The sequence below is a fragment of the Berghia stephanieae genome, unplaced genomic scaffold, assembly GCF_034508935.2.
Source record: "Berghia stephanieae isolate SIO BIC M18660-M18661 unplaced genomic scaffold, UCSD_Bste_1.3 scaffold914, whole genome shotgun sequence".
NCBI lineage: Eukaryota > Metazoa > Mollusca > Gastropoda > Nudibranchia > Aeolidiidae > Berghia > Berghia stephanieae.
This window is the reverse complement of record NW_027629560.1, coordinates 1-13776: the sequence shown is the minus strand read 5'-3', so window position 1 is coordinate 13776 and position 13776 is coordinate 1. Positions and strand designations below refer to the sequence as shown.

The 13776-nt window shown below is 37.0% G+C and overlaps 1 long non-coding RNA gene across 1 annotated transcript; it reads left to right on the top strand.

Annotated features, from left to right (window-relative positions):
- Positions 1 to 745: 745 nt before the first annotated feature.
- On the top strand, positions 746 to 13464 carry LOC144962348 (uncharacterized). The gene is made up of 3 exons (XR_013643461.1): positions 746 to 805; positions 12913 to 13044; positions 13375 to 13464. It is a non-coding gene; the product is annotated as an uncharacterized LOC144962348 (long non-coding RNA).
- The last annotated feature ends 312 nt before the right edge of the window (positions 13465 to 13776 follow it).

Below are 13776 nucleotides of genomic sequence, written 5' to 3'. Positions count from 1 at the left end.
TTCAAAAAAAAAAAAAAAAAAAAAAAAAAAAAAAAAGAAAAGAAAACACGCAAGCCACCAGGATATGATAGTAAATTGTCTATCAAAAGTGAGTAGTTTTCTTAGTGGGGTGGGAGTCAACAGACTTTGGCATTTTTTTGAGTGTTTTGGCATTATTTGAGTCTTCCCCTGGCATTTTGTTGAAAAATAATCTGGCAACCCTGCTTGTGGAGTTGCATGCAAAACTGAAACAGGGTTGCCAGTTTGGCATTTTAAATGCCAGATTCCAAAAATCTGGCATTTTTGAAAACCGTTTGGCATTAGAAAAATCATTTGGCATTTGGCATTTTCATTTGGCATTTTCTTTTCTTGTATATTATACTTCAAATGACACCTTTTCTTAATTAAGTTTCATAAGAAACACGAAACAGTAAGTTTTCTTAATTGTCAATAATTATTTAAATGTTTACGTATTTACCTTTCATGTTAATGTATTTCTTTTTCATTCTTAAAATCCAACCGTGGTGTAGTGGTTTAACACTCCACTTAGTAGTCAGTAGGTAAAAAATTACCCCAACAGGAAATTTTGTATAATTCAAAAAAAAAAAAAAAGAAAAGAAAAGAAAACACACAAGCCACCAGGATATGATAGTAAATTGTCTATCAAAAGTGAGTAGTTTTCTTAGTGGGGGTGGGAGTCAACAGACTTTGGCATCTTTTTGAGTGTTTTGGCATTTTTTGAGTCTTCCCCTGGCATTTTGTTGAAAAATAATCTGGCAACCCTGGAAACGTGAAAGGAACATGGTCAATGGCATCAAGATGAAGAGTAAGTTTAAGCTGACGGTAAAATAATTAAGTCGGAGGACTTTTCATCCTCCTTAGTCTTAGCGTATTCAAATCTGTCGCCTCCACCCCTAGGAACGATGCTTTTTTCCTTTTTTTCTATTATTGGAGTTGGAGGATGTTAGCGTAAAAAAACAAAAAAGAAAACCGCGTCTATTTGTATTTCCTTTCTCTCGTCCACTCAATATTTCATCTCGTCCACTCAATATTTCATATCTCTCTCGCCCTCTCCCCTCTTTCTCTATTTTAATTTGTTGGTATTTTCTTCTTCTCTTTCTCCTCCCACATTCTATTTCGAATCCCCCCCCCCCCCCCTCTCTCTCTTTTTTTCTCTCCCCTGTCTCAATTCATATCTGGCTGTTGGTTAGTAATAGTAATACGGGATGAGAATAGCTAGGCTAGGCTACCTACCCCCCCCCCCCCCCCCCCCCCCCCCCCTACTTGTTGGTTAACAGGGGTGAGAATAGCGAGAAGTGTCGAGGACTTCTACTCTCATCCCGGGGGTGAGAGCTCGATCGATTTTTTATTCTCATCCCGGGGTGAGAATAGTCGCTCCGTAATAAAATATCTATAAAAATAAAAACATAAAATTAACCAACATTAAATCAGTTGTTACTACATATACACAATATGCGTCGACTTCGAAGTGGGTGTCATGGCCGAATGGTTTAGTCGTCTGCCCTGGAACTTTTACCAGAATTGACGGTGTGGGTTCGAATCCTGGTTCCGCCACTTTTTTTTTTTTTGGTGCGAGTCTATTCTTTTCACTTTTCCCCTTTTTGTTTGGCCTTTTGTTCCGTTTCTGAACATGAGGGTAGTCGACAAATGGAACCGCCTGCCTGCAACAGTTGTCGACGCCCCTTCATTGCAGGCATTCAAGTGCCGTCTTGATGCTCATTTTGAAACAGAAAAATACTGTTTGTAAAGTTAAATTCAGACACCTCCTTCCACCATGTGGCATGCCCAGTTTTGAGAGACTTGAATTAAATAGTTCACGAATGCACAAGAGCAGATAAAAGGCTGTAAAAGCCTACATAAATCTGGACTTATATCATATCATGAATTTCTAAAAATTGTTTTTATTAGGAGAGGAGACTAGGAGGGAGATCAAAATCTTGGTCCCTGGCCAATTTTGGCTTCCTAACCTAATGACAATGTAAAACCATATTTTCGTTTATGGAACTGTTTATCTTTATGTTGAAGAGGCGAGTTTGATTTTTTTAAAAATTCTATTTATTACTGGTTATTATTGGTTTTGCTGCTGTTCAAGTTCAAATTCATATTCTTTCTTTTGTTTTTTTTTTTAAACTGGCTTAGCAATGGCAATAATAATACCACCCTGCCCCTCCTCCAGAAAGGTGAATGAAAATGGAAACGAATTTTTGAAATAAAGAGAAAATTGAAGAACGAAAGAATGAAAACTAAAAAGGGGAGTCCTTCAGAAAGCTCCTAATGCCAAGGGAAACAACTCAAATATTCCCTCGATAAAGCCTAAGAATAAATATAACTATAACCTAGTATCTTAAATTAACTAACCCTAATACTTATAGGAAAAACAAACACCCAAGCACCTTTACTACAGGGCCATTCCATGTCAAGTGGACCAAATTTTCGGAAATTGGGAACCACACCCCTTTTGATTTTCCTAAAACTTGGCTCAATTAAAGATAATTATGAGACATGAACAACACCAAATTTTCAGTTCAGAATATGGATATTTGACTTTTTTACAATTTTTTGAAATTTTGTCTCAAAACGTGTCAGAATCAAATTTGCTTGTGGGTCCATTTTTGAGAGGCTATAACATTTTTATTAATCAAGTTAACTCTCTCAAATTTGGTAATCCTGTACAACTTTTAGCATAGATGACAATTATTTAAAGGAAAATGAAACTATTTATCAACTTCTGGAGTTATCTGCCCTTGAATATGGCTCCCCATGCTGTTCGGCATAAAAATGAATTTTTTAAATATTTTTTTTCATGACTTTAATCTTTCATTTTTTGTCATTGATAATTTGTATCTCAATGAATAACATGTGGTCCAACATAATATAGCAAAAAAAATGGGTCTGGTACTATAATTTTTCGAACAATAACGCATAGCGTAATGCGACGTGCACCAAAATCGCAAATTTTCGACAACTTCAAGGCTCAAAACGGTCAAAGATGTCGGCTGGGATTTTTTTCAAAATTTGATATATTGTGCAGATACACTATTTCTATAAGCACGTGGAAGCTTTCCTTGTATTTTGAGGTGCTTCATTGTAAAATTCACCTGCAAAGAACCTAAGTATCTCAACTTTAAGTTACAAAGGGGCATAACTCAATAAATTATTTAAACCCCCAAAATCGACTTATATTACACTACACAGATAACAAACAAAGCTTAAAATGTTTGGCTTCTAACAAACTCTTAAAAGCTAATAAATTCAATGCTTATTTATTTTTGAAAAAAAAGGCGAAATAATGCATTAACAGTTCAATAATTGTAGACTACACACTCATTCAGATAGATCAGAGTGGCATGAATGGAAAAAAATTATCCAGCTCCTTTAGATTTATCACTTTGTGTGTTGGAATGTTCTCCCATTAAAAATGATCCACAGAAATTCTACTAAAAGATAGTTTTTAAATAGATATTGGTCTAAAACAACACTGATGACTCTGTGTTCCAAGAATTCTCTGTGCTGATTCAAAACATGGAGTGGGGTTATAGAATCAGCATCCACGTCTTCAGAAGTCTCATATGCAAATCTTATGCCATGTACATCGCTAGAGCATCATTCATAAAGTTGTTTTGGGCATAAGATCTGGTTGTCATATAGAGCTTGTAGACTTGTTCAAAGTGCTAACTGTTTCACAGGTCTCCTAATTCCATCACAAGGTGATTTTCCCATGGATTGTTGCAATTCACCCCATACACCGGAGCATACTCAATGTCTCAATCGTTTCTATGTTATATGTTTGTGTTGAGAGTATTGGCTATTAAGCTTAACTGCTGGTCAAAATTACTTCGCGATGGTGGTGTGCGAACGAATCGGCGGTGTCAAGAAGTGGGTGAGAGAGGGATCTAGAAATGACTTGGGTTTGATACGAATATTTTTGTGTTCGTGGATAGCTCACACGGTAGAGCCACGCTCTCACCTGCCAGGCGGAGTTGTCGTACCAATAAGGTCGCAGGTTCAAACCCCACCACCGCCGCGAAAAATTTTTATTCTCTATTGTCTTCTGGCATTTTTCTACTCACTTCATATCTTGTTGTTACCAACATAAGTGCCTGCTCCACTCACTTTTCTGAATTAAAAATTCACCCCATACACCGGAGCATACTCAATGTCTCAATCGTTTCTATGTTATATGTTTGTGTTGAGAATCTTGGCTATGAAGCTTAACTGCTGGTCAAAATTACTTCGCGATGGTGGTGTGCGAACGAATCGGCGGTCTCAAGAAGTGGGTGAGAGAGGGATCTAGAAATGACTTGGGTTTGATACGAATATTTTTGTGTTCGTGGATAGCTCACACGGTAGAGCCACGCTCTCACCTGCCAGGCGGAGTTGTCGTACCAATAAGGTCGCAGGTTCAAACCCCACCACCGCCGCGAAAAATTTTTATTCTCTATTGTCTTCTGGCACTTTTCTACTCACTTCATATCTTATTGTTGCAAAAAAGTGGCATTCCGCATGCAATCCAATATCTTCATGATGATGACATTATTTTGAAAATTTTTATGCTAGGGAGAGATGACTTCAAATGTCCCACCATCTGTCTCATAAATGTGTGCACTGGTGCAATGTCAAGTATAAATAGTCACTAGCTATAAAAATACTAATATGATTTAATTTTCCATTCTCCCAGTAATACAACAAAAGGATGAGGTGTCAATTGTGTATTGTCTCAATGACGCCCCTGGACAGTATCTCGAATGATAAAAGAATAACTTTCAGCAAAACCTAATAGAACTATGGCTATGGTATTATCACTCATGGTGTCTTTCACATGGTTTAGACATGCAGCTTGAGACTGTGCAATAAAACAATGTGCTCTAAGGTCATGAATTGTTTTGCAGATTCTTTCAGTAATATTTTCAACATTATCTTCCAGTATTAATAAAGTAGCTCTGCCAGTATGCACCACTGTTTGAGTGTAAGAAGATCACCGAGATCAAAACCATTTTAAGAAAAGAGATTATTAAGAAATGCTTTCAGATTGTCTGTTCCAGGACATTTTTCACAACGATGGACTATACATTCTGGATTTTCAATATTACACACTATTTTACGTAATTATTCAGATTAGTTAAATTTATCCGAGGAACAGCTAATATGATTAGTTTTGAATTTTGATGCATTTCACGAACAAAAGCTGAATGCATTCCTTTTGGTCCTACAGTAATATACCATTTGGGCCTGAGTTCACAGAATTTTGATAAACCAATATTACATTGAGTTATTGAGGGTACTTTTTAAAAGGTTGCACATGCAGTTCATTCAAATTAACAAGTATCACACGCTTTTGCACTTTAGTTTTTTCTCCATCAATTATGACTGAAACCAGTCTTTCTTTGCAGGATACAGCCGCAAATATTCATTGTTGTTATAAAAATTCAATTATCTTTTCTTTAATCTCATCTGTTATTCTTTGACCTCTTTAAGAGTCAGGTTCGGCAAAAAGTCCTTTCTTCTTTAATTTTATCTCTTTTTTACAAGCTATTTTTAACTGGAGAACTCGCCAGCACACAAAATGATAAATCTAAAGGAGCTGGATAGTTTTTTTTCCATTCATGCCACTCTGACCTTCTGAATGAGTGTGTAGTCTACAATTATTGAACTGTTAATGCATTATTTCGCCCTTTTTTCAAAAATAAATAAACTGAAAGCATTGAATTTATTAGCTTTTAAGAGTTTGTTAGAAGCCAAACATTTTAAGCTTTGTTTGTTATCTATGTATTGTAATATAAGTCGATTTTGGGGGTTTAAATAATTTATTGAGTTATACCCCTTTGTAACTTAAAGTTGAGATACTTAGGTTCTTTGCTGGTGATTTTTACCATGAAGCACCTCAAAATACAAGGAAAGCTTCCATGTTCTTATAGGAATAGTGTATCTGCACAATATATCAAATTTTGAAAAAAATCCCAGCCGACATCTTTGACCGTTTTGAGCCTTGAAGTTGACAAAAATTTGCGATTTTGGTGCACGTCGCATTACGCTATGCGTTATTTTTCGAAAAATTGTAGTATCAGACCCATTTTTTTGCTATATTATGTTGGACCATATGTTATTTATTGAAATACAAATCATCAATGAGCAAAAATAAAAGATTAAAGTCGTGAAAAAAAACATTGAAAATTTTTTTTTTTTTTTGCCGAACAGCATGGGGAGCCATATTCAATGGCAGATAACTCCAAAAGTTGATAAATATTTTCATTTTCCTTTAAATAATTGTAATCTATGCTAAAAGTTGTACAGGATTACCAAATCTGAGAGAGTTAACTTGATTAATAAAAAAGTTATAGCCTCTCAAATGTGGACCCACAAGCAAATTTGATTTTGACACGTTTTGAGACAAAATTTCAAAAAGTTGTAAAAAATTCAAATATCCATATTCTGAACTGGAGCTTTGGTTTTGTTCATGTCTCATAAGTATCTTCAATTGACTCAAGTTTGAGGAAAATCAAAAGGGGTGTGGTTCCCACCCTTGGTCCACTTTACGTGGAATGGCCCTAAAACTAATCCTACTAAAGAAAAAAAATCCTCCGATCTCGACCTAAACCTAATAATATAAAAAAAAAAAAAGGCTAGGACTGCTTTGCACTACCTTTCAATACTTCACAAATCAAAATCGCGGCCGAGAATCAAAACAATGATCAAATTAGGAAGTTTTAAACTTACACAAATCTATCAAGGTTTGCTCTAGAGATTTTTAATACGAAGTGGAAATTCGGACCTGAGTCTGAATTGCTTCCCGTGGCAATTCGGACTCCTGCCACAATGCGCCTGCGCAATCACTGGAAGTGTCGGAAGTTGAGGCTGGGTCGAAAGTGAAGCATGGTAGGGTGGGGGGAAGCTGCTCGTTCTCAGTTGTCAGTTGTCAATCGGTAGGAGGGCGAGTGAGCGAGCAAGTCACGTTTAGATCGAAGAGCTATGACTACCTTTTAGCGGTGATCATATTCCTTTGTCTACTTTTCTGGTACTTGGTTGTGGAATGTTTGGGGAGGGGGGGGGGGGTGTATGATTATCTTTTTAATTACTTAGAGATACTCTGGTGTGTGTGTTAGGAAGACCAATGTTCTTACTGCAACGGAAGTACGAGAGTTCATATCTATTATGTAGTTCATCATGGGATTGCTTGCGTTTTCCGATGAGACATCGAGATATTCAGATGATGTTAGCACGGAGTTCTATTTGTTAGACTCAAGTCGAATTGTCGGGAGCAATTTGACGGGTCGAATTCATGGAGCATCAGACTGGGGGGGGGGGGGGGGGGGGGGATAATTGTCACGGAATCAGAGGTCCCATACTTTTCTTTTAATATGTTATATGATGACAATGATATTAACATGTTGTAATAGTCACGGTGAGAATGAGAATACAAATTGAAAGAAATGCTAGCGCTAGGAGATTTTGGTAGGTCTCCCCTTAAAAGATAACTTGTGTTCGAGTTAGATGGCTGATTACTTGACATGCAATCTCTCTTCTGTTTTTACTCTTTTTTGGTTGGAGTAGCGTGCTATTATTATAGGAAGCCGCTATTTTCACAGTACGGTGAAAATAGTCTGTCATGCTATTTTCACCGTACGGTGATAATAGCCTGACCGTGTGTAGGAGGTTATTTTCACCGTATGGTAATATCTTGATGAACGATTTTCACCGTACAATGATGATAGTGTGGGAGACTTTTTTCACCGTCCCGTAATATTATGGTGGACGATTTTCAGTGTACAGTGATAATAGTGTGGGAGACTTTTATTTCACCGTCCCGTGATATTTTGGTGGACGATTTTCAATGTAGGGTGATAATAGTGTGGGAGACATTTTTCACCATCCCGTAATATTTTGGTGGACGATTTTCAATGTACGGTGATAATAGTGTGGGGGACTTTTTTTTTCATCGTCCCGTAATATTTTGGTGGACAATTTTCACCGTACGGTGATAAAAATGTGGGAGACTTTTTTCACCGTACGAGTAATATCTATGTGGATGATTTTCACCCTACGGTGATAATAGTGTGGTAGTGGTAGACTTTTCACCTACCCGTAATATTTTGGTGGACGATTTTCAGCGTATGGTGATAATAGTGCAGGAGACCTTTTTCACTGTACGGTGATAATGGTGTGGAAGGCTATATTCAGTGCACGGTGATAATAGTGCGAGAGACTACATATGTGACCCTTCGCCTCAAAACAGTATTAAGTCGGGTTGGTTAAGATGTTGAAAATTGAATTTATAGCCAGAAATATCAGACGTGTGAGTTTATACGATTTATTGAGGAGAATGGATACTATATTTTGGGGTTTTAATGCCGACAGTTTATATTTTTGACCAGTTTAACATTTAATTCGGCTTTTAAGCATCTGGTTCGTTCCGACATAATACCGTTTTGAGACGATGGGTCACATATATTCATTATAATGGTGTGGAAAGCTATATTCATCGTACGGTGATAATAGTGTGGGAGACGATTTTCATCTTACGGTGAAAATAGCCTGACACACTATTTTCACCATACGGTGATAATGGTGTGGAAGGCTATATTCAATGTACTACGATGATAATAGTGTGGGAGACGATTTTCATCTTACGGTGAAAATAGCCTGACACACTAATCACCGTATGGTGATAATGGTGTGGAAGGCTATATATTCAGTGTACGGTGATAATAGTGTGGGAGACTATATTCACTATAACGGTGGGCAGGCTATATTCACTGTACGGTGTTAATATTGTGGGAGACAATTATCACCGTACGGTAATATCTTGGTGGACGATTTTCGCCGAATGGTGATAATGGTGTGGAAGGCTATATTCAGTGTACAGTGATAATAGTGCGGGAGACTACATATATTCATTATAATGGTGTGGAAAGCTATATTCATCGTACGGTGATAATAGTGTGGGAGACGATTTTCATCTTGCAGGGAAAATCGCCTGACACACTATTTTCACCGTACGGTAATAATGGTGTGGAAGGCTATATTATTCACTGTACGGTGATAATAGTGGGTCTGACTGTTTTCACCGTACGGTCATATCTTGGTGATAATAGTGTGGGAGACTATTTTCACCGTACTGTTATATCTTGGTGGACGATTTTCACCGTACTGTGATAATAGTGTGGGTGACTTTTTTCACCATCCCGTAATATTTTGGTGGACGATTTTCAGCGTACGGTGATAATAGTGTGGGTGACTTTTTTCACCATCCCGTAATAATTTGGTGGACGATTATCAGCGTACGGTGATAATAGTGCGGGAGACTTTTATCGCTGTACGGTAATATTTTGGTGGACGATTTTCAGCGTACGGTGATAATAGTGTGGGAGACTTTTATCGCCGTACGGTAATATTTTGGTGGACGATTTTTACCGTACAGTGATGATAGTGTAGGAGGCTTTTTTCACCGTACGGTAATATCTTGGTGGACGATTTTCACCGTCCGGTGAAAATAGTCCGACACTGATAATAGTGTGGGAGACTAATTCACTATAACGGTGTGGCAGGCTGTATTCACGGTACGGTGATGATAGTGTGGGAGACTTATTTTTACCGTACGGTAATATCTTGGTGGACGTTTTTCACCGTTCTGTGAAAATAGCCTAAAATTTTCACCGTACGGTGATAATGGTATCTTGGTAGTTAACAAACTTCGCAGCGTTTGTCTGTGTTGAACCCATGACCTCAAGAAGTCAGGGGTAGCGGCTCAAGATAGACATAGAGATTGAAGTCATTATTTCTTGAGTTGTGAATAGCTCATACTCATACAGTAGAGCCACGCCCTCCCCAGCCAGGTGTTGTTGTTGTACCAGAAAGGTCGCGGTTTCGAGAACCATCGCCACCACGAAATTGGAAAGCGTCATCGGTAACTGTAACCAATTCTGAATCCGCCTGTATTATGATAGCTTTGGGAGGCCTTCCGAAAGCTCATCATGCCGAATATTCGCTCCTTAGAAAAAATACAACCTAGTACCTTTAACTACCCCTAATAGGAAACAAAATAAAACAAAATCAACCCTAGGACTGGTTTGCACTGCCTTTCAATACCTCACAAATCAAAATGGCGGCCGAGAATCAAAACAATGGTCAAATTAGGAAATTTTTAACTTTCACAAATCTATCAAGGTTTGTTTGATATGATGACAAATTGAATAAATAAACGTCTGACAAAAGGTCCAAAGTGAAAATACAAATTGAAAGAAATGCTATAACGAGGAGCTTTCGGGAGGCCTCCCTTGTTCTCAGCAAACTTTTTTTTTTTTTTTTTAACTGGTCTGCACGCAGGAAGAAATGATGTCGGGTCGAATTCTAATGGTCTGGATGCAGAGGCACATACGTCACAGTTAGTATCCTGGCTTCTAATTGGCTAATACATACGGTGAAAATAGTCTGTCAGGTGAAACATTTTTTTTTTAACCCATTACTGTTTTGGTCACCATGGTCATGGCGTTATTTGTGAAAGTAGCTGGCTAATTTTGGTACCATAATTTTAAAGGTTTTCACGCAAGCTTTTTAATGGTGTATTTCATTCTTAATTCCTGATGATTGTATTTTTTAGAAAGCAAATGCTAAAAGTTTATCAATTTTCAAATCATAAGAATAAGAAATTTTAATATTATGGATCCATATTAATTATGTTTAATACATCATAAGAATTGATACACTCGCACACTTTTTTATTTTAGTCGCCGCCATCAACTATTCTTTTTTAGGACAAAAACCTCATCTTTTTTTCAATTTTCATTTAACCCTGATTTTTTCCATACTTACCATACATGAAAATGATTATATACGAAAATAAAGCTTATTTTCTGACCTTTAATTTAAAGTTTAAAATGATACCCAACACTTGCCATTTATTTTTTATTGAAACACAATTACTGAAAACAATATGTGGGGCGCGTTCACTGCAAAACCTAACTTTCCCGATCGCCACGAGACGATGGTTTTGAGGCAGCAGTGAGATCACAGATTCACTCTGTAAAATTGACTGAGATTTTCACCAGAAAATAGATAACTCTTGAAGCTTTTCTCATAGAGAGAAAAGAAAGGTATCAAATTAAATGTTTTTTCATGCCCCATCTACCTGACTGGGTCAAATTGCAAATTAAGATGTTTTGAGTTTGAAAATTTTATCAAAGTTCAAAGTGCCTAGTGTTGTTATTTTTCTAATTTCAAAACAATTTGATAGTTGGTTGTCATTTAACGGCAGATGCCATTATTAGTTACTGCGCTTCCTACAGTTTCGAGATTGCAAACGATGGGAAACATTGTTTCATCGGGTTATAGTACCAAAAAAAAACTCCCCTACTTAGGTATCCTAAGAACCTAGGGAAGTCCGCACCATGATAATAATAATAATATAGTAGTGCGGCTATGTGGTCTAGTGGTATGACACTCGCTTTCGGATCGGAAGGTCCTGGGTTCGAGCCTCGCTCGGCGCATAGTTGAGTCCTTGGAAAAGACTCTTAACTCACATTCTCTCACCGTACTCAGGTGTAAAAATTGTTAAAAATTATATCGCCTAACAGGCGTCATGTCTCGTCCTACATGTTAAATGTTGCTGTTGACCAGGGACCCTTGTAAAGCGCATTGAGCACGTTAAGTGGATATTGCGCTATATAAATGCTCAATTATTATAATTATTATAGTATTGTAGATACCAAACTACTAATAAATGCAACCTGAACCGTCCAACATGTCCGTAGGCATGGAGAGATTTAGCTTGATTAATAAAAATAAAAAAGGTATAGCCCCTCAAAAATGGACCTGAGAGCAAATTTTTGTAAAAAATTCAAATATCCAATTTTCTGAACTGAAAATTTGGTTTTCTTCATGTCTCATGTAGTCTTTCAGAGCTATTCGGCCCATGGAGCAGGCGTTTATCCCACTTTCTATAGTGTGAAACAGACAGTAGTAATGGATTGCTACCATTTGAGTAGTCCAGTGGTCTGTGGCAAAGTGCTTTCCACCAGATCTAACAGATTGAGCTACCCGATCACTGCTGGGTGGATGGGGGTGGGGATCAATCTCGGTCCCATTGCATGTGAATCAAGTGCTCTACCAGCTAATCTGTCGATTTTGATGGGGAATAAAATAGAATGAAATAACTATATATTACTTTATATAGCGACACAACACATAATGTAATATTAGATATTCTCAGTATGTTGGTAATCATAAAAATAGAGCCTATAAGAAGGGAAGCATGTTTTTTCTGCTAATTTGCAAATGGCATTTACAATAAAAACAAAATACAAGTGACATTCAGTTCTTTTTGTGGATTTTTTTTTCTATTTCTTCTTAACAACATAATTAGTATTAGATATCTCCACAGGTCAGATGGATCTGTAGTGTAGTGAGTAGTGGTGAAGTTGTTTGACCCTGAACTGGAAGGTCTCGGGTTCAAATCACTTGATTCAACGGGTGATTGAATTATCCTTAATTTAAGGAAGGTTTGCAAGTTACTATTATTATATGAATCTGTAAAAATAGTTTTATAATTTTTAGATTGGCCAGTAATTCTGTGCTCGTTGACAAAAATATGGGCTGTACAGAAAAAAATTTGAACCTACACATTGGGCAGGCATGACAATTTGAATGATGGGTTTTGACTTGAATGCGTTTTTTATTTAGTGATTTTGTATTCTGGCACTGTGCTATTTATCTTTGTTTTGGTGGTCTTACTGGATTTTACGAGATGTATTCACGTTTTAACCGTCTGTTATTGGCTAAAGGAGGGTTTTGAACTCGAATGTCCCTTGTTTAGTGTTTTGCTCTTTTTACATTTTATGTAGGCATCCTGCATATATATTGTAGATGTTATAACATTCAGTTTTGTACATTACTATTAATGTTGATTAATCTAAATTTCAGATGGCATTCCAGTATCTGTAGTGGTGTTCGTGTTCAGCCTGGCAGCACCAAAGATGGGCAACTCAAAGGTTAAAGGGTCAGGGCCATGATTCAGCTTTAACTATAAAATCATTTCCTGGACATGATATTTGAGTGAGTAGAAATCCCATTAACATAACCTGACCCAAAAAATGTGACCAATCTCAATGAAGCAGTATTATTTCGGGGTGGTGCTCAGGAAGTTCATATTATAAGATCATTGAAATCTTGCTTTCATTATTAATTTTTAAAATTTTCTATTGCTGTTGCACGAGCTTGAGGTGCATGCACTGGGACTGAGTTCGAAGTTGCAGGTATTAAAGAATATTACTATTACTACACTCCTCTCAATGGTCTCACCTGTTAGCATTTTTTTTTTTACAATAATTGGTTCTCAAAGTTAACAAATCCTCATTTTTATTTATATATTATTGTTACTCTCAGGCAAATGAGCAATGAATAAATGGTCACAACACTAAACTTGGGAAAGTCGATGCAGTCAGGACGAATAATTTCTGAGCGCTGCCTAGCGGGTAACTCTATTATATCGCTCTAATAGAGCGACATCTAATGCCTGCTAAAATAAAATAGTGTATGGATGTATGTTTCATTCCAATGGCAGAGATATTGTTTAATCAATTGTTTGTTGATGTACTAAGATAATAAAGCACAAAGATGCGGGTGGTTGGATGGGAGCATCACCCTTGAATCATATACCTATGATGTTCGCATGGGTGTACGATCCGATAGTGATGTCGTTTCTTCTTCTCTTTACTAGCCTATCCTGCTTCTTTGGTTTGTGATTGTATTTTTGACAGGGGATATTTTTTTTTCTGTAAATCTTCT